Genomic DNA, 19,016 nt, shown 5'->3' with positions numbered 1-19,016 from the left:
AGAGACACAGGCAGAGGGAGAAGCAGGCTCCCTGCGGGGAGCCCGACGCGGGACTCCATCCCAGGACCCGGGGATCACGCCCTGAGTCAAAGGCAGACGCTCAACCACTGAGCCACTCAGGCGTCCCACTTTTTAACTGTAATGTCTTACGTCAACCTTTGAGATTGTTTTGTATAATTTTCCTTTTGCAGGCAAGGAAGCTAAAAGGAAAAACAACTTTCCTAACCTCACTGAACGAGTGAGTGGCACAGCCAAGCAACAGTTGACTTGTCGATGCCTGAGGTGACTCCGGTTCCTGGGTAGCCACTATGTAAGGAGGAGTTCCTTCCAAGACAATCTGGAACATGCTCTATCCATTGAACAGGCCGATGGGCATTTCATACTTGCCAAAGCCCCAGATGGTGCCGAACCACTCTAGTGGAAATGTCTCTGTAATCCAGCATGGTGACCCTGCCCCCCGGCCTGCCCTTCAGAGCAACCTTGGACACTGAAATTCTAAAGCAGTGTTGGCCTTTTGTGGTGTCTCAAGAGCAATCCGTACCTCACAGAGGCTCTGGGAGGTTAGGGGGAGGACAGAAGGGAGTTGAGTCCTTCTCTCCTTCAGCATTCCTAGTGGACAGATTTTCAAGACAATATGTCATGTGGGAGGTAGAAACTTGGAGCACAAGTGCCTAGGGCAACGTCAGAGTTCCCGCACTGGATGCTATGGAGAGGGGCCCTCTTGGCATCTGGTGTGGAGATCAGAAGGGAGACCATTAATCCTGAGAAAGGTGGGTGAGAAGGTTTCTGAGTCTCACACAGTGTTTCTGGTGTCTTTGAAAGGCTCTTAGTGTTTTGGAAGGGCTGGCTGTCAGAGGTACATGGAGTGATATGGGTGTGTCATGGTGATATTCCCAGGACAAATGGGGGGAGGCCTGGGGAGCTCCCGGGAAGAAAGCTTACTCTACTATGGGTTTTGCCCACAAACCTGCTCCCATGGCAGGGTCTTCCTAGAGCCTTACTTCCTGGACAGATTGAAGAAGTTACCTCTCCGGCCTGTCTATGGTCCCATTGATACCAAGTTGGGGGAAAGCAGATAGTTGAGGGACCGGTTGACTTTATGATAAATGCTTTTGCCCCCATCACCAGGCTGACTCTCAGTCTGAGCCCTGCTCGACGAGACCCCGAGTATCCGAGGGTCAGGGGCAGGATCACTAACCTGTCATGGGGTGTAAATAGCCCCTGTTTCACGGAGCGTGCTATCTACCTTCCTGGAGAGCTTGCTTCAGACAAACGGCTTTCCACTCCCCAAGCCAGAGAGGATGAAAGGTCAGAAAAATGCCTCTGAGAAAATCCTGGTGCGTGCGTCCTGCTGCGTCATCTGGCCACTCGCCTTCGCCCCTTCTCTCTCAGCCTACAGCTGCCACTCTTCTGTGCAAAAACGGGCCACGCTGGGTTCTCTCTGAGAGAGATTCTTTTGCTGTTGCCCTAGTAACAGAATTATTAAACCAAGTTCCAGCCTCGGGAGTATTTGTGCCTGGTGAGGTAATGTCTGTCGCATGCAGCCTTTCCATTCCCACCCCACCCCCTCGCTTCAGGCCCTCTGTATCTCACACCTAGACTGATGGACTCAGCTCCTCCCTGGCCTCGATGCCTCCTGCCCACCCTGCCCGCTGGGGCAGCTCCCAGCTGAGCAACACCCTTTCTCAGGCCCAGAGACTGTGTTGGTCAAGTGCCCCATCGGCCTGGCATTCAGAGCACTCCCCCCACCCCCGCCCCAACATCGTGGCCCCTACCACCTTCCTGAAGCCTACAGTGCTCCCTGCACTTCAGCAGAGCCCCTGTGCCTGCAGGCCAGCGACAGGGAGTGGATTCTAGAGAAACAAGAGCAGAGAATCCACAGGACTTAGGTAGTGCCTGGTTGGCTGAGAGGCAATAAGTACTGCGGAAGGTTTCAGCATCTGGGCTTTGGAATGAGACTGTCTATAGAATTTGAGCTCTCTCACTAAATAGCTGTATGACCTTGGGCAAGGTTTTTTTTTTTTTTTTTTTTTTAAGATTTATTTATTTATTTGAGAGAGAGACAGTGCATGAGCAGGGGGAGGAGCAGAGGGAGCCGGAGAGGGAGAAGAAACCCACTCCCCAGCAGAACCGGGAGCCAGGCAGGGCTGGATCTCAAGACCCTGAGATAGTGACCCGAGCCAGAGTCGGAGGCTTAACCCACTGTACCCCGCGAGGTGCCCCTGGTGCAGGTGTCTTCACCCAAATCTCAATTTCTTCAAATGCAAAATAATGACAATAATGGTAGCTTCCTCCTAAGGGTTTCTCTGCCCAATTAAAGGTCTTCTAGGTGCTTAGCCTCGTATCTGCGCACATGGAATCGGGCCGGCAGCGTTAGCTGTGCTGGTGAAGGTGGCTGGGAGAGGCAGAAGGGTGGCCCCGTGAGAAATGGAGCCAAGAGTGGCACTTGATTTGGGCAAGTGGGTGGAAATTGCACAGATAAAGAATCCAGGTGCAGAAGAATCTGCTTGTGACAACGGATGATGTTTTTATTTTGGAGCTTATGGAGTTTGAGTTGTCACAGCTCTCTTGTACTGATTGTCACGGAGTGCCAGGCCCTATGCTGGCGCATTCCATACATTCTCTCTTACATAATTCCCACAGCAGCCCCCTGAGACGAGGATTATTAACACATGGCAAGGCTGAGCGGCTTGCCCAGTTGTTAAGCAGCAGCAGAGCTGAGATTTGAACCCAGGTCTTGGGGTCTCAAGAGGTTGCACACTTTCTTACCACTGTGTACACTGCTTCTTAAAAATCTTGATTGTAGTTAGGAAGTCAATCTGTGTGTGTGTGTGTGTGTGTGTGTGTGTGTGTGTCACACATATGCGCTTTCAGTGCCAAGACGGTCTTTGGGGGAACATGATGGTTTGCACTGCTTCCTGCCAAGGCAGTGGGCAGCCCCCTCATCTGGGCTCCCTGCGTGTAAACTTGGCCCCGAGACTTGGGGACATCTTTTATGACATGTGCTCTCCTGAGCTCGTGCTCAGGGTTGGTGGCTCCATGCTCACCTCTACCCTGCTCGGATGGTCTCATTCCCAATCTCCTCCCACGTGTGTCATTGGTCTTGAAAGCGCATTAGCATCTCTGAACCTCAGTTTCCCCGTCGGAACAACTCAAGCAGTTATAGAATCGCAGGAATCATCGAAAGAGATAGATGTTTCTTGAGGAGAGGCGCAGTCTCTGATTTCTCAACATTCCCAGAGCCCGGGCCAGATCTCTGAATGAAAACATGACCCACCGGCTGCAAAGGCTAATCTATATATGGTGCTGGGTCCACCCCTTTGGTTGGATCCTACTGAGATTGCTTCCTTTTCCACTTGTCCTGCTGTCCTGGTTGGTTACCCCGGGTTTTGTGCTTTGGGGATGACTCTGTTTAAACTTTTGGTGTCGGCTAAACCCTAATGGCAGAATTGGGTTACAGCACCGGTGCTGGGTGTTGGGTGTCTGCCCACATATGTGGTGGGGGATGGGGAGGTGGTGGGAGGTGGCAGGTGCAGAGGGACAAGGGGATAGACTGGATCGTATTTCCTCCACAGACTTTCCTTGTAACAGGGAAAGGTGCTCTGAGAACAGGAGGGGCATGAATTTACATGTAGTAAGTGGAACCCATGTTATGGTTGAACCTTAAAGGTCAATGTGATGGTATCAGGAGGTGAGGACATTGGGAGGTGATTAGGTCATGAGGGTGAAGCCTCATGAATGGGATTAATGCCTCATCACGGAGGCCCCAGAGAGCTCCCCATCCCCTCTGCCCTGTGAGGATACGAGAAGTTCGAGACCCAAAAAAAGAGACCCTCACTCTTCAGGACCCAGTTCAAATTCCTCACCCAACCATGCCAGCACCTTAAATGGGGATTCCAGCTCCCAGAACTGTGAGAAGTAAATATCTGTTGTTTATAAGACACCCGGGCTGCAGCATTTTGTTACGGCAGCCTGAATAGACAGCAGGGTACAATAAGTTGGCTTTTAACAGGAATTTTCTGTTCTTTTAATAATAACGCAGAGACTTCTAAAATATTTTTCCCCTTATCATTCCAGGTATTGACACTTTCAGTAACCTGCATCTGGGTTTGGCCGCTATTTAATTAAGACTTAGACCTATAAAAATGCACATTTAATACTCAGAGTAAACCCTTGACTTGTTCCCTTTGAAGGTAAACAGGTGAGGTATCTTCTTGAACTCAGAATTCTGAGATAATTAAGATTAGTTGCCATAGAGAGAGAGAGACAGAAAGGCATTAAAATGTATCATATTTTCCATGTTTAGGAAATTCATTTAGTTAAATATTCAAGGCCACAAAATCTACCCAGACCCAGATACCTATTAATCTGCTGCCCACATAGCCTCCAGAGTGATCTTTCTTTGTCAGGAAAGCCTTCTAATTGCTCTGCTCCCCTGCTCACAAACTTTTAATGGCTCACCGTTGTCCTGTGTACAGATCGTGTCCCAGACCCTCAGGACCTGACCCAACCTCCCTTCCCCAGCTCATTTGCTACCTCCTAGCCACATAGGTGCTCGCTGGCACCTGCTGGCACTTGCAGTGTGCCAGGCCTCTCTACATTATTTACCCTTTGGATTCTCTTTCTCATCCTCTCGCGGCTTTGTGAGCTCCTGCTCACTCCTCAGGACCCAGTTTAAATTGCACACCCAGTGTGAAGACTGGGCCTCTTCAGATTCTTCCAGACAGAATTATCCTAGGCTTTCTTGGGCTTTGTACTTTTATGACAATTCTCCTTATAATGTACAATTATACATTTTTCTCACTAGACTGAGAGTGTCTTGGGACCCAGGGACCAACTCATTATATGAATATGTATAATTCCTTATATGAATATAGACCTATTCACATGATATCTAGCTCATAGTAGGCCTGAATCACTCTTGTTAGGGGAAATTAAGTGAATGGCATTACATTGCCAGTTAATAGTATGTGTTATAAAGTGTGATGTCATAAAGGTTTTTTTCAGGGAATGAATGATCTGACCTACTGTTTTCTGTGGTGTTCCATATAAAAGCTCTGCAGTGCTTTGTTGAAGGGGGGTTGTCTTTGCATGCCTGGCTGCAGTCGCGTGAAGCTAATCTAGAGCTTACTGCCACCCCTTTGGTTAAGTAGTAGAAAGGGCAGATGTAGAGGCCACAGAAGAATCACTTCTTTCATGATGCCAATTAGTATCCCATGGACATCTAGACACTCAATGATGAGAGGCATTATAATTTGGTGGTTAAAGTGTGAGCTCCAGGGGCACCTGGGTGGCTCATTCAGTTAAACATCTGCCTTTGGCTCAGGTCTTGATCCCAGGGGCCCCTCGTTGGGCTCCCAGCTTGACAGGAAGCCTTCTTCTCCCTCTCCATCTGCCCACTGCTCCCCCTGCTTGTGCTCTCTCTCTCCCTCTCTGTCAAATACATAAAAATCTTTAATAAAAAAAGATAAAATACGGGTCCTTGGGTGGCTCAGAGGTTTAGCACCTGCCTTTGGCCCAGGGCGTGATCCTGGAGACCCGGGATTGAGTCCTGCATTGGAGTCCCTGCATGGAGCCTGCTTCTCCCTCTGCCTGTGTCTCTGCCTCTTTCTCTCTCTGTGTCTCTTATGAATAAATAAATAAAATCTAAAAAAAAAAAAAAAGATAAAATATGGAGTGAGGTGTACACGACTCTCAGCTGTTTGGCAACTTCTTGACTTTGTCTTCATTTTTGTTAGGTGTAAAATGTAGGTAATCACATTATATTCCTGAACTGGGTTTGAGCATAAAGGAAATATTCAGGCCACACACACGGGCACCCAGCATCCAGGAAAGTATTTAACAAAAGGTAGCAACTATTATTTTCCTGCGATTTTGTAATGGTTCTGAGCTACTAATAGAATGTATAACAGGAATACAAAATGGTACACTCATGAAAGTTTCCCCGAAGAAATAGCAACTGCAGTAATAATTACTGATTTGCTGGCAAGTTAGAATAAGGTTTATTATTAATAGCTGTTTGAGTACTGTCAGGGGTTAGAGCCAGTCTCAGAAGATTTCCAAAAGAACTACATAACTAAGGTCCTCAGAGGGAAGCTGCTCAGATCCCTAAGGACAGCAAGACCAGCGGATGAGGTTCCCGGACTGAACAGTCCAAGGATGTGTTTGATGAGGCTGGGACACAGCTGCGTGAATTCAGACCTCCAGCATGGCCACACAAAGTGTGTGCCATGCAGGCAATCTCTCTGCCCCTAATGCCGGATTGCATGAGACCATCGCCTCCTGTCCTGCCTGGGAAAGCCCCGAAGATGATGAACTTTCTCGAGGCTTTGCATGAAGGCTACAGTGGTGGCTGCCTCTTGATTCTGTCCCGGTCACACCCGTCCCAAAGCTTCTCATGCATTTTGACCATAAGAGTGTGAGCACGTCACCTCTGATGAATACATTTATTAAAAATTGACTCGCGTGTCCTTGGTATTTTCTTGAACATTCCTCCCTTTGATAATACATTACTGAAGCAAAGAGTTGCTTATTTAATGTGCTCTGCTTTTACCATGCTTTGCTTTCTTTTTCTTTTTTAGAGGAAAGAGGTTCCTGCAGTCAAAGTACACCTGGTTGTGAAGCGTGGTAAGGAAAGGATGTGTGTGGGAGTCTGTGAAAGAGGCTGAGGTTTGGGATTGCTAAGGTGTTTTCTGGAGCTTCCAAGAGTGCCCATGGGCTGGCCCTGAGCCCTCGTAAAAGCCACGAGAGACCAGAGCCCCTTCTGAACCTCCAGAAACTTCTCTGGTTGTGAACTCATTCTCTTCCTCCTTCCTTTTGCTTCAACTCCTCTGAAAACCACGTGTGGAGCTGAGGGACAGGCTAACTCAGGGGTGCTGGAATGGAGGTCTAGCTGGAAAGAGTCTGGAACCAGAGATTTGGGCCTGAAGTTTAGTCCTGGTGCTTTCTTAAACTCATTGTGCAACCTTGGACAAGCACTTCACTCTCTAGGCTTCTGTTTTACCGTCTGTGAACCAAGGCAGCTGTGTCTTTGGATCTTGGGTTCTGTGAAACTAGGCCAGGGACAAGCAGTGGGACAGGAAACAGCCCCTTCATCTCCTCCCAAAGGGCGCATTTCAGCTGTCCTTTACGAACACCTTGTGCAAGCCAATGATGCATGATTATGAGACTGGTGCAATCTGGAACTGGCAGCCTGGCGGTCTGGGACAGCCAGGAGTCACCAGGAGCAAAGGCGAGATTTAACCTGGAGACAGCAGGGCTCTGAACTTCCCTGGGAGGGGAGTGGAGAGGTGCCCTTCCACAGGGAGCCACCAGCCTGGGAGCACGCTGGAATAGTATATTTGTATGAACTCAAACTTTGGTCTTTGGTCTTGGTGATAAGGAATCCCTCCCCACCCCATAAAACCAAACCAAACCAAAACAATAATTAGAGGATGTGGTGACCTTTATTTAGAGAAATCAAGTGAACTGGACAAATATGAGGACCCTGGTGGAGCAAGAGGGTAAGTTGAGGAATTTTATCACTAAGCAAAACAGGTCCAAATTAGAACAACACAAGTGACAGGACAAAGGATTTGTTTTTTAATTGAAATTAGTTCATGCCCCTGGAGAATAACTCAAACAGTTCAAAAAATGATCACCAAAGAGTACATTTCTCTCCTACTCTCACTCTTTGGTCCCCATTCATAGGGGCAACCCACCTTTTACAATTTGTGTGTCCTTCCAAAGGTATTCTGGATGTCATCTGCATGTTGCTTTTATATGTAACAATATACTTGAAGATTGTCTTTTAACAGCATGTAGATTCATCAATTATTTCAACTTAAATATTTGAGTGCCAACCAAGGGCCAGTTCCTACTGTTCAGGCTCTGAGAGTACAGCAGTAGAAAAGCAAGATCTCACTCCCCAACATTCTAGGGACATGACCAGAAAATAAACAAGTAAATGAAAATTATGTAATATAATGTTAGGTAGTGATAACTGTTGTGAAGAAAAATTTTAAAAGTATGGATGCTTTGGTTTAATACTTTTATTTATTTAATACCTTTATTTATATTTTTTATATTTTTAATTCCAGTATGTTTATTTATGTTCAGATGTAATGCTTATTTGTTTTTTATTACGTTTTTAATTTTAATTCCAGTATAGTTAACATATAGTGTCATATTAGTTTCAGGTTTCCAATATAGTGACTCAACGCTTCCATGCATTACTCAGTGCTCATCATGATAAGAGTAATCTTTAATCCCCGTCACCTATTTCTCCCATCCTCTCATCTACCTTCCTTCTGGTAACTAGCAGATTCTCTATAATTAAGAGTCTGTTTCTCCATTTTCTTGGTTTGTCTCTTCCCCCCCCGCCTTTGTTCACTTGTTTTGTTTCTTAAATTCTGTATATGAGTAGTCTTTCTCTTATTTCACTTAGCATTATACTCCCTAGCTTCATTCATGTGTTGCAAATGGTAAGGTTTCATTCTTTTTCTAATGACCAAATAATATTCCTACACACACACACACACACACACACACACACACACACACACACACACAGTCTTATCCATTCATCAATCAATGGGCACTTGGGCTACTTCCATAATTTGGCTATTGTAGATGGTGCTGCTATAAACATAAGGGTGCATGTGTCCTTTTGAATCAGTGTTTTTGTATTCTTTGGTAAATACCTACTAGTGCCATCACTGGATTGTAGGTTATTTCTATTTTTAATTTTTTGAGGAAAATCCATATAGTTTTCCATAATGGCTGCACCAGTTTTCCTTCCCACCAACACTGCATGAGTGTTCATTTTTCTCCACATCCTCACCAACATTTGTTGTTTCTTGTGTTTTTGATTTTAGCCATTCTGACTGGTGTAAGGTGGCATCTTGTAGCTTTGATTTGCATTTTCCTGATGATGAGTGACGTTGAGCATCTTTTCAGTCATGGTCTGTTGGCCATCTGTTTGTTTTCTTTGGGAAAATATCTGTTCATGTCTTCTGTCCATTTTTAATTGGATTATTTGTTTTTTTGGTTTAATTTGTGTAAATTCTTCCTATATTCTGGCTACTAATCCTTTATCAGATATGTCATTTGCAAATATCTCCTCCCATTCCATAGGTTGTCTTTGCTGTGCAGAAGCTTTTTATTTTGATATAGTCTCAATAGTTTGTTTTTATTTCCCTTGCCTCAGGAGACAGATCTAGAAAAAAATTGCTATGGCTGAAGTCCGAGAGATTATTACCTGTGTTCTCTTCTCGGATTTTCATGGTTTCAGGACTTAGATTTAGGTCTTTAATCCATTTTGAATTTCTTTTTGTGTGTGGTGTAAGAAAGTGGTTCAGCTTCATTCTTTTGCATGTAACTGACCAGTTTCCCCAACAGCATTTATTGAAGAGACCATCCTTTTCCCTTTGCATATTTTTGCCTGTTTTGTTGAAGATTAATTGACCATGTACTCATGGATTTATTTCTGGGTTCTCTATTTTGTTTCATTGATCTATGTGTCAATGTCAGTTTTGAACCAGAACCATACTGGTTTGATTACTACAGCTTTGTAGTATAACTTGAAATCTGGGATGGTGATGCTTTCAGTTTTGTTTTTCAAGATTGCTTTAACTATTGGGGGTCTTTTGTGGTTTTATACAAATTTTAGGATCATTTGTTCTAGTTTTGTGAAAAATGCTGTTGGTATTTTGATAGGGATTGCAGTTAATCTATAGATTGCTTTAGATAGTAGGGACATTTTAATAATATTTGTTCTTCCAATCCATGAGCATGGGTATCTTTCCATTTCTTTGTGTCATCTCCAATTTCTTTCATCATTGTTTTATAGTTTTCAGAGTATAGGTCTTTTACCTCCTTAAACAAGGAGAAGAGTGACCTCACACAAGGGTGGGAGCATGGACAAAGATCACAGGGTGGGAGGTGTATCTGGCCTGTTAGAGGAACAGGAAGGTGTGGCTGGGGAAAAATGAGGTGTAGTTGGAGAGGAAGTCACAGAAGCAGGCAGGGGACACAGCACATAGACCCTAAGACTGTGGTAAGGAATTTGGCTTTTATTCTAAGTGACACATGAAGCTATTGGTGGTTTGGGCAGGAGGGTCATAGCTAATGAATTTTTAAAATAAAGATACTCCTGGCTGCTGTGAGGTGAACACTGTCAAGGGGCAGGAGTGGAATTGAGGGTGACCAGGTGGATGTGGTATTACTCAGGAGGCAGGTGACAGTGGCTTGATCTAACAGATGTATATTCTGGGAATAGAACCTACTGAATGTGGGGTGTGAGAGAAAGGAAACAAAATAATTCTGAGATTCTTGATCTGAATGGGTGAATGTTTTGTATTTACTCAAATGAGGAGCCATAGAGATGGAGGGGCTAATGTGGTGATTGCCATTTTCTGGCTCAGATGTGTTAAGCTCAGGATGCCTATTTTATGCCCCAATACCAACATTTAGAAGGCAATAGGATATATGAATCTGGAAGGCATGGCTTATATTAGCACTGGAGATAAGGAATTTGGGTGTCATCAGGTGATATTTTAACCCCTGGGCCCTGAGAAGCATCAGAGATTGAATGCAGACAAAGAATGTAGGGAGAAGGCCAGGACCAATTCCAGGGTTCCTCTAACATTTAGACGTTGGAAAGAGGAGGAAGGATCAGCAAAAGAGACTGAGGGGGGACAGCCAGGGAGGAAGGAGAAAAACATAAGAATGTGTGATCCTGGAAACTGAGCAAGCATTGAAAGTTTTGGCTAAATCTCCCATTTTTTTTCGTGTCGGTACTGCATTCCATTGTACGGCTGGGTCTTAGCTTATTTAACTAGTTCTTTCTCCAGTGGCATTTAGCTGGTCTTAGTCTTCTGCGAGTAAACAATGTCATAGTAAATGAGCTGGACTTCATCAGTAGTTCTGGGGAAGGCAATCATAGGGAACTGGTTAAAGTCCTCTGGCCTTGAGGCAGAATGACTAGCACTGGCTTGTGGAGAGCACCATTTTCACACATGTAAATGAATATTAGGGAGTCAGAGTTTAAGAGTAGGAAAGACCTTTTGAAACCACTAGTCCTAGCCACTGCTTCTATGGGAAGAAAAACCAAACTTGTTCAAAGTCATCTGGCTCTTTTTTTTTTTTTTAATTTATTTTTTATTGGTGTTCAATTTACTAACATACAGAATAACCCCCAGTGCCCGTCACCCATTCACTCCCACCCCCCGCCCTCCTCCCCTTCCACCACCCCTAGTTCGTTTCCCAGAGTTAGCAGTCTTTACGTTCTGTCTCCCTTTCTGATATTTCCCACATCTGGCTCTTTGACGCGGCTGATGTTAGGACACAAACTCTTGACTCTCTCAGTCCACGTTTGGCAGAATTGCCTGTTGCATGCGAAGGCATTTCAACTCCCTCAAATTGATCAACTCCCTCAATTCCCTCAAATTGGCTGGGATGCAGGATGTCAATATAGCTTGATTGAAGGCAGTGAGGTGTAGATGAGTTAGCAAAGATTTGGGGCCAAACCAACCTGGACTGAATCCTGTTTCCAGCTTTTACGAGATGTGTATCAGGGTCCTTGACTCTGAACATTGGTCTTTGTCGAGTGGCGATATCACCTATCACAGCTGATGTGGTGGTGTAGGCCCCCTGCCCCACCCTGTGTGGTGCAGACAGGAAGTGAGAACTCCCTTTCCCCCAACCTGCTTCTTCTTCCTTCCAGTGCCGTTGTTATGAGAAGCAACTTGGAAAGTTCCTCCTAAACCTTGAAGGAAGCAAAGAGCTCAGAAAGCAAACCAAAAGCAGTATTCTGTGGGGATGTGTGTAGTTTAAAGTTCTGTTCTGAAAGTAACGTCCTACCTCAAATGTCTGTAAGTAAATCATGAATATATTAGACCCATCACTCTGGGAAGATATGTGGTAATTAGACTGAGAACAATTAAGGAAAACAGAAATCCTTTGATCATCTTATTTTTTGAAAGGTTTATTTATTTATTTGAGAGAGATAGAGATAGAGATAGAGATCGATAGAGAGAGAGAGAGAGAGAGAGAGAGAGAAGGGGCAGGGGAGAAAATCTCAAGCAGACTCCCTGCCGAGTAGGGCTTGATCCCACGACCCCCGAGATCATGACCTGAGCCCAAACCAAGAGTTGGACACTTAACCAACTGAGCCGCCCAGACACCTCAGTCTTCATTTTAAAATAAAACCCCTGTTTATTCTGAGTATGAAAACTTTTTTTCCCTGATTATGATGCTTTTGGCAAAAACATAGAAAATACAGAAAAGTATGAAGAAGAAAGTAAAAGGAATGCATAATTCCATTACCACTATTCACTTTTGGATGAGCTTTCAGTCTTTTTTCTATGCAGGTTTGGCCATGGGCTGCTCGAATGTCCCTTCACTAGAGAGCTGGTGAGGTCCTTTGGAACTGGCCTCGGCATTTGAGCCAAAGTCCCAGTTTTCTAGAGCTGGCTCCAGCTGGTGCCTAAGCAAGGCTGTGCCACAACTGCCTGGCTGTTTTTCAGGCAGTTTCTCCTCAGATGGCTGTTAGCTTTTTATTTGCTTTGGGACATATGAAAGTTCTACGTTTTTATGTAGACTGATGGAATAATTTTTTCCTTTTTTGACTTCTCCCAGTGCTTTTATGCCTGAAAAAAAATCTTTCATTGTCCAGAGACCAGGCAAATCTTTTAACTACATTTTCTCCTTTTATTAATAGTTTTATTTTTTAAGTCTTTAATCTGTCCAAAATTTATTTTGTTTTACAGTGCCAGGTGAAGGATCTAGATAGATCTCTTCTTAAATAGTTTTCCTAGCACCACGTATTGCTTGACCAAAGGCAAGCTTTGGTCACCTGCTTTAATGTCCATTTCGTTACTCAGAGAGGATGAAGGAAATCCTACTTCACAGGGCTAGGTTGAAGAAAAAAGAGGTGATGAATATGAAAGCATTTTATAAATGCTCTAGAAATGTTAGTTTTTGCTGTTGTTCTTAAGTGAGAAAATCAGGTGTGAATCCTTGTTTGGTGTAGTCTTGTCCCAATCCACTTATGAGGACAACCCCAACAGGGCTGGCCCCTCAGATCCCCACAAACCAAAGGCTATCAGACACACAGAGAGGTTTTAGGATGCCACAGAGGAGTTCAAATATAAGCTGTTCATAGCAAGTACAGTTCAAAGGTGCATATGTTTATGGGTGAGGAGTGAAGGAGAATTTAGAATCTCTAAATGGGGTGGGGGTGGTGATCCATCAGGGAAAGTGGCCAAAGCCTTTCATGAGTAGACAGTATCTGATGAGGGGAAACACTTAATTATTTGTCTCTGAGTCCTAAAGGACAACAGAAAGGGTGGGATTTGAGGAATGATGAGAGACACATGGCCTGGCATGGTAAGAGGGAGAGTTTACCAGGCATGCTGTTGTTTTGGAGCTGGCTCAGGGGCTGGTTGAAGTCAGGCTCAGAAGGGTGAGTTGGACTGTGCTGTCGTGGCATGGCCATGATTTCAACTCTTCCTTTAGTCAAGAAGAGAGATGTCTTATTTCTCTTTAGAGGGAGATGCAAAGACGGTTTGCTGGCAGATAGAGCCAACTCATAACCACCGAGGAGAGAATAGCTGAAGATCTAACATTACAAGGAAGGCTCTCAAGATTTAACCATTTCACCTCCAATTATTTACTGACTTGTTTTTCTTCTTTCCTCTCTTTAAATCTACAAGCATGTTTAAAATGTGTTTAACAAGGGGGGGCTACAGGAGGTCTGGAGCCTGATGGAACCCGTAGAAGTATACTGTGCCTAAGAAATGGTAGAAGAGAGAAGTATGGAAGATGGAAATTAAGATGAAATACATTCTTTAGGAATTCTGTCTCCTTCATTTTTGATTTAGGGAGTTCAGTACAGAGGGCAGGGCACAGTGGGGGTGCAAAATGTACCGGTTGGTTGAGTTAGGGAGGGCACAGACTAGAGAAATACCCTTTGGTTAACCAAGAGTTAACATGGTGCTCTTGAAGAGTAATCGGTGGTGGCTGAGTTATGGTAATGCTGCACATTCCTTGCTAAGTGCACATTTCCTGTGCAGGACATGGATTTGATGGGGCCTTTTCGAAGTAGGTGACTTAGGTGGTTCTTTTTATTGGGGGGCAAATCCAGATAATTTGGTCTGGCTGTGGAACCTAACTTCCCATCATTCCTCATCATGGGGCCTTCTTCCTAACCAGCACATCTATGCATTCCCCAAATCTAAGTAGACTCCTCAGATTCTACCTCCATACCTTTGTGTATGCTGCTCCTTGCAAAGGCTTCACACTCTCCTCTCCCCTCTCCTGAGATCCTACTCTCCTCCAAGACCCAAATAGAGCTTCTTTTCTAAAGCTGCCTTGAAACCCTTCCAACTTTCTTCCTTCCTCTGCACTCTCCCCCTTCCCCCTGTCTGGATTCCTTCTCTCACTGTTACTGTGTTTGTAATTTATTCACACTCATATACTCTGATGTAAAGTTAGTGTTTTATATGAATATATTCAAATGCCCATTTAGATAGAGGTGCCTGGGTAGCTCAGTTGGTTAAGCGTCTGACATTTTTTTTTTTTTTTAGATTTGTTTATTTGAGAGAGAGAGAGAGAGAGAGAGAGAGAGCAAGCACAAGTGAGTGCTGGTGGGGGGAGGGGCAGACAAGAGAGGAAGAGAGAGAACTCTTAAGCAGACTCCCTGCTGAGTGCAGAGCCTGACACAGGGATCTAACCCAGGACCCTGAGATCATGATCTGAGAGCTGAAATCAAGAGTCAGACACCTAACCAAAGGAGCCACCCAGGTGCCTCAAGTGTTCAACTCTTGATTTCGGCTCAGGTCATGATCTCAGGTTGTGAAATCGAATCCCATGTCAGACTCTGCACTGGGCATGGAGCCTGCTTAAGATTCTCTCTCTCCCTTTTCCTCCCTGCTCCAAAATCTCCAACTAGATGTTTCTTATTGTCTGAGACCTAGTTATATATTTCCTTACTACCTCCCTCACCTCCCCACCACCATAGTGCTTTGATCAATCTGGCCCCAGACCAGGTACCCAACAGTTATTTGATAATTTGATGATTTCAGAAGATTCCATGATGCTCATCTCTAGGTAAATTCTCTTTGTGATGCTAACATGGCAGGAACAAAGGCAATCCTTGATTCAGCTTCAGCACACTGAGTTTACTGTCAAGGGGAGCAAAATAGTTGCTGTGAGGGTACATAAGCAGCCCTCACAGCAGTGTTCCTCCTTCTGAATTCTACTGGCAAGTCTGGCTTCATGGATGAAAAGCAAAGGAGGCATGACCCAGCCCTTTGTGTGCAGGCCAAGTGTGGGAGACAATGAACACATTGATGACTGGAAGACAGTGTGGTAAATATGATAGGAGTATATAGGGAGGGTTATGGGAGCCTAGAGAGAGGGCTTCAAAATGAGGTTGGGGTAGGTGCTCAGGGAGGACTTTCTGGAGGATGCATTGCTTAACCCAAATCTAGGAGTGGAAGAGAGGGAGGAAAATATTTTGTTCACCATCACAGTCCAAGTCAGGAAAGGGTGTGTGGGGAAATGTAGAAAGGGAACTTTTCTAAGATAAAGTTATTTTACAAAGAAGCAGCATTGGGAAATCAAGGGAATTTAATTACAACTGCCTCACGAGCAGGGTTTGAAAAGGAGTGGGAGGCTCATGGAAACCTTAATTGCTGAGAAAAGTTAAGAGGAGAAATATGACAGAAGTAATAGGTCTGTATGTATGTCATGTCTGATTTGTCATTTTTCTAGACAGGCACTCTGCCTCCTGCCTTCTTCTAGGTTAGAGAAAAAAAGATCCTTCAGCTGCTGAGGTGAAGATACCATTTAGGATGCAGAAATGGGACTTGGAAGTACTCCTGATTCCTTTTAGGGAAGAAAAGGTCCATCTCGGGTTACCTCATTGCTAAGAAGAATAATAAGCATTTGTTCAGTGATAATAATGTGTGAGGTGCCTGAAAGAGCCCTGAATCAGGCTAAATAATTTCTTCCTTCCTTTAGAAAATAAAAAACAGCTTGCCTGATTTCTCTTCCAATTTATTCTTGTGGTTTTCCATTCCTTTGGAAATCCAGGAGGATGCTTATTTTATGAGCTTTTGTAGACCAGCCCTTCTACATTCAGAGAGGGTGTCCTTGTGTGCATTAAGCCGGGTCTTTAAGATTAATGCAATATGCAGGAAAATGTGATAAATGATACGGCATTAGCAACTTTTAGTTTGTAAAGTGGCTGCATGTTGAAGGCATCTGGAAAAATTGTGGATCGCAGCACCACCAAAGCATAAGTAACAGATGTCAAGGCAGAGGAGTGGCCAACTGAGAAGGATGAAACTAAACCCTCTGGGTTGTCCACACAGGTATTGTTAGAGAGAAGGAAGGGTGTAAGGATGTTTCAGCATAGAAGGGCTAGAGGAAACAAGTCTGTTGGCACAAAAAAAAAAAAAAAAAAAAAAAAAAAAGGAGAGAGAGAGAGAGAGAATCAATGTGGCTGAGAAAAAAAGAGGCTCCACACACAGGTAGAAGGGTAGATTAGCTCTCCTCCAAGGTTCTGCCCAACTCAAACTTTGATTTCATGACTCTCTGAAAAAGGACTTAAAGAGGATTTTTTTCATAGACTCTAATATCTCATAGGCCAATATAATTATAATTATATAATTATATATAATTAGCATATTAATATATTTGGTTTATATATAAAATTTATAAATTATAACTATTAAAGCTCAGGAAAATTATGTATATAATTATATATTATACTAATATATAGAATATACAAATATACATTTAAGGTATATACATAAATAATTATCTAAACATAATTGTATAATATGTATAGTTTTCTTGAGCTTTAACATTTTACATTTGTGTAGTATTTTACACTTTGTGGGGACTTAATCTCACAGACTCTATTAGTTATCTGTGGCCACAATGATGCCATGTGACAAAGAACCATGCAATCTCAGTGCCACACAACAATGAGTGTTTATTGCTCATGTGTATGGAGGTTTGCTCGGTGGCTCTGTGGGCCTTCTAGGCTTGCTCATATAGCTGGACATCTGCTGGCTGTCAGTTGATCTAGGATGGCCTCGAGCTGAGGTGACTTGGGTGACTCAGCCTTGATCCATGTCTCCTATCTTTGAACAAACTAACCCAGACATGTCCTCAGGTGGCAGAAGAGGTGATAGAAGAGGCACAAGAGAGCAAGCAGAAACATGCAAGTCCTCGTATACTCATAGACCAGCTGGAGGAAGTCACAGGGATGAGCTCAGGGTCAAGGTATGGGGAAATGTGCCCCTTCCTTTTGGTTCGAGCAGTTGCAATGTCACCTGGTAAAGGCTGTAGATATCGGTGAAATTATAGCAACCTACCACAGAGATATTGCCTCACTTAATCCTTACAATGTAATCCTTTACCCTTGAAGACTGGTATTATTTCTGCTCTTACAGCTTAAGACATGGGCACCAAAGAGTTCAACATGGACCAGAGGAACTGGAATATTGGTTCTCCTGTTATAAAATCAAGGCACTTTTTATTGTTCCACACTATGCTTAATGAAGAACATGAATTCCAGGAGTTTTGTCAGAGACTTCCTAGAGGTAGGTTGGTCAAGTAAAGTGTGTGGCCCTCAATGTTGTATGAGTTGGAGAATACACAAACTTTTACTTATCTATTCTTATCATTCTATATAAAATGATATTTTAATAAAATAATATATCCAAGGAATTTACTAGTTATCTAAGAAGTAGTTTATTTGTAACTAGTTGGTTGCTTTGTATATTTGTCAGAGTAGGTGAAATGTTGGAACTAAGTACCCCTAAGTCTTAGTGATGTGGTAAAAAAGTTTATTTCTTGCTCATAATGGTCAGAACTCGGGCACGTGGCCACATCTAATAATAAAGAAGGCTAGTCAATATAATTTAACTGTCTGGAGGAAAGAGGATATTTGTAAACACTTAGCAAGATTCAAAGGAATGGAGTCTTTGTTTTGCAGGAAGGCTCAGAGGTATGTAGTAGGTGATGGGAGGTATAGCAGAGAAAGATGGAAAAGAGAAACGAACCATAGCTTCAGACTTTATCCAAGGAAATGTGTGGACCCTTGAATCTAAGACATTATGCACAATTATACTCTCCAGTCAGTAAGATGACCCTTATGAATTAGGAATTTAAGAATTTAAATTTGATTATGTCACTCCTCTGCTTAAAAGCCTTCAATGTCTATGTTAAGAATAAGGGTTAATGTGTGTTACACAGTCTCTCAAAATGTATCCTCTAACTGTCCAACCTTATCTACTGCATGTTCCCATCTGCCCTTATTTTCTTAACTACCATGGTCGTTTTTACTTGCCTTAAATGTGAGGATCTCTCATCTGTAGACCATTAATCATGCCTTTTCTCCCATCTGTTCAGAATTTTCTTTTCTGAAACTCACTTCTCAATCTTTCTTTTTCTGGCTAAGACTTACTCCTTTGTCAGTCCTCAGCTTAAAAATCACACCCTCCTAATGAGAGATAGGTCCAAGATTAAGATATTGGTCTTCACAGATCCAAGAAACTCAGAGAACATCAAAGAGGATAAATACCAAAACACAAACATAGCATTCAAACTACAGCTAAGAAAAAAAAGACACACTGCATTTAGATAACAGCTCCAACAGCCTTTTGTTAGAAAGTCTACAAGCAAGAAGCCAGTGGAGTAGCATTCTTAAATTGCTGAAAGAAAAAAAAAGGTCAGCCCAGAATTACATACCCAGGAGAAACATCTTTTGAAAATGAGAGAGAAATAAAAAAAATATATTTTTAAAATTTTATTCATTCATGATACACACACACACGCACACACAAAAGCAGAGACACAGGCAGAGGGAGAAGCAGGCTCCATGCAGGGGGCCCGACGTGGGACTCAATCCCAGGTCTCCAGGATCATGCCCTGGGCCGAAGGCAGGTGCTAAACTGCTGAGCCACCCAGGGATCCCTGAGAAATAAAAATCTTATCATACAAACAAAAACTGAAAGAAC

General features: G+C 43.5%; 1 long non-coding RNA gene across 25 annotated transcripts in view; it reads left to right on the top strand.

Annotated features, from left to right (window-relative positions):
* Window positions 1-19,016, top strand: part of LOC144307339 (uncharacterized) — a 68,738-nt gene that overhangs the window by 11,502 nt on the left and 38,220 nt on the right. For 20 of the 25 annotated variants that reach the window (XR_013374231.1, XR_013374232.1, XR_013374227.1 and 17 more), the window contains 6 exons: window positions 192-770; window positions 1,129-1,524; window positions 6,582-6,627; window positions 11,705-11,852; window positions 17,168-17,277; window positions 17,448-17,597. This is a non-coding gene — a long non-coding RNA (uncharacterized LOC144307339). The remainder of the gene's footprint in view (window positions 1-191; window positions 771-1,128; window positions 1,525-6,581; window positions 6,628-11,704; window positions 11,853-17,167; window positions 17,278-17,447; window positions 17,598-19,016) is intronic. The other 5 variants (XR_013374226.1, XR_013374230.1, XR_013374215.1 and 2 more) reach the window with 5 other exon arrangements.

Source organism: Canis aureus, chromosome 38 (assembly GCF_053574225.1).
Source record: "Canis aureus isolate CA01 chromosome 38, VMU_Caureus_v.1.0, whole genome shotgun sequence".
Taxonomy (NCBI): Eukaryota; Metazoa; Chordata; class Mammalia; order Carnivora; family Canidae; genus Canis; species Canis aureus.
The sequence above is the reverse complement of the archived record's forward strand: the minus strand, read 5'-3'. Positions and strand labels throughout refer to the sequence as shown.